The following is a 2,895-nucleotide window of genomic DNA, read 5'->3' as shown; positions in this document are numbered from 1 at the left end:
TGAGTATTAGTCCTAAGGGCTGAGAACCAGGGAAGCCAATGGTATAACTCACAGTCTAAGGTCAAGGGCCTAAGAAAGGGTCAGGGAACTAATAAAAGTCCTAGAGTTCAAAGGCCCCTGAACCAGGAGGCGGAGCACCAATGTCCAAGGGCAGAAGAAAATGGATGTCCCACCTCAAGCAGAGAGAGAATTCATTTTTCTTCTTCCTTTTTGTTTTATTGAGGCCCTGAACAAATTGGATAATGCCTGCTCACATTGTTGACTGAAGATCATCTTTACTTAAATGACTGATTCAAATGCTAAACTCTCCCAAAACACCTTCCTAGAATCATCCAGAAACAATGTTTTACCAGCTATCTGGGTATCCCTTAATCCAGTCAAGTTGACACATAAAATTAACCATCACAATTAGTAATTCTTTATTTCTCCCTCCCCCAGCCCAAGGCAACCACCATACCATTCTTTGATTCTATAAAATTGACTACTTTAGACACCTCATATAAATATAATGATGTAGTATTTGCCCTGTTATGACTAGCTTGTTTCACTCAGCGTACTATTTTCAAGTTTTATCTATATTGTCACAAATTGCAGACCGTTCTTCTTTTTTAAGTCTGAAGAGTATTCCATTGTATCTATATGCTACATTTCTTTATCCACTCACATGTTGATAGACAATTAAGTTGTTTCCATACCTTGGCTGTTTTGAAGAACATATCTCTTTGACAGCCTGATTTCAATATTTTTGGATAAGCACCCAGAAGTAGGATTGCTGGATTATATGGTACTTCTATGTTTAAGTTTTTAAGGAACCTCCAAAGTATTTTCCATAGTAGATGCACCATTTTGCATTCCAACAATACAGAATGGTTCCAGTTTCTCCACATCCTCTCCAATACTTATTGTCTTTTGCTTTCTGGTTTTCACTTTGTATATCTAAACAATATGACTTTATTTTTTTGCTCAAGAAATCAATATTAAAATAGTCTTTATATATTTTTCTTTACTAGCTATTCTTTCTCTCATACCTCCTTATGGTGAGCTAATTACAAATTAAGCTTTATAAATTTCCTATATATAAGAAATATAATTGTCTATAAACAACCTTTTTGGGGTGACCAGAGAAGTAGAAGTTATGATCATAAAAATATTATATATCAAATATTAACTATAAAAAGCTAAAGTCTATCATACCAAAAATTAGAGAATAGGAAAGGGAATACTTATGTGATAATTGTACAGAACAGAGCATATGAACTAAATAAAATTAAGGGAAAGATGAGAGTTGGCAATCACTGAGAGAGGCATTTTCACAATAGACTAGACCAAGAAGAAGAAATAATTTCTGAACTTGAAGACAGATCTTTTGAACTAACACAGGCAGATGAAAATAAAAAAAGAAAAAAAAAGAAAAAAGAAAAGAAAGCCTACAGGATTTATGTGACTTCATTAAGCAAACAAATATTCATATTATGGGCAATCCAGAAGGAAAAGAGAAGAGAAAAAGTGTAGAAAATACATTTAATGAAATAATAGCTGAAAATTTCCCAAGTCTTGGGAGAGAGATGGACATCCAGATCCAAAAATCTCAAACAACCCCAACAGATTCAACCCAAACAAGTCCTCTTTGAGGTACATTATAGTCAAATTGTCAAAAGTGAAAGACAAAGAAACGCTTCTAAAAATGGGTAGGGAAAAATGTCAAGTCACATATAAGGGAATCTTTATTAGACTAACAGCATAATTCTCAGCAGAAATCTCACAAGCCAGGAGAGAATGGGATGATATATTCAAAGCAGTGAAAGAAAATAACTGCCAGCAAAATCATCATCATCATCATGATAATTATATCCAGCAAATTTATACTTCAAAAATAAAAAACAGAAAAGAAAATCTTTTAAAAACATGAGAAAACGAAGGGAATTCAATACCACTAGACTGGCCTTATAGGATATGTTCAAGGGAGTCTCACATCTGTAAGTAAAAAGACAATTACCACCTTCATGAAAAAATGTGAAACTATAAAGATCATTGGTGGAGCCAATACACAAAGGAGAAAAAGAAAGGAATCAAACCTATCATTACAGAAAACCACCCAACTGCAAAAATAAACAGTAAGAGAGGAAGTAAGGTACAAAAGATATACAAAACAACCAGAAAATAGTCAATAAACTGACAGGAGTAAATCTTCATCTATCAATAATAGCATTGAATGTAAACAAATTAAATTCCTCATTTAAAAAATACAGATAGGCTGAACTGATTTTTTAAAAGACCCAATTATATGCTGCCTATAAAAAACTCACCTCAACTGTAAAGACACACATAGACTAGAAAAAAGGGGTGGGAAAACATCTTCCATGCAAACTGAAAGCAAAAGTGAGCAGGAGTAGCTATACGTAGACAGAATGGACTTCAAGTCAAAAGCTTCAAAATGAGAAAAAAAAAAGACATCATGTAATAATAAAAGGATCAATTCACGAAGAGAATATAACAATTATGAATACATATGTACCCAACACCAGAGCACCCAAATATACAAAGTAAATATTATTAGATATAAAGGGAGAGACATACCCCCGATACATTAATAGTTAGGGATTTTAACATCCTACTCTCAAAATTGAACTTATTTACACAGAAAATCAACAAAGAGACATGTATGGGAGCCAACATTAAACTGTACCTTTTACCTACATGCTCCCCAAGTCTCCTCTTACATGGGTATACATGCCATCAGTCTAGAAGAATTTTCATAAATGAGGGAAGTAACCAGAGGCTGTAGGGTTAGAAGGTTGATTAAGAGAAAGATATGAGAGAGTCAGAAGTAATTTTCAAGTCAATAAAGAAAAATCTACAAAGCAGAGAAAAATTAAAAGCTTGTCATATAAAAGA

Source organism: Propithecus coquereli, unplaced genomic scaffold, assembly GCF_000956105.1.
Source record: "Propithecus coquereli isolate 6110/MARCELLA unplaced genomic scaffold, Pcoq_1.0 Scaffold550, whole genome shotgun sequence".
Classification (NCBI taxonomy): Eukaryota; Metazoa; Chordata; class Mammalia; order Primates; family Indriidae; genus Propithecus; species Propithecus coquereli.
The sequence above is the reverse complement of the archived record's forward strand: the minus strand, read 5'-3'. Positions refer to the sequence as shown.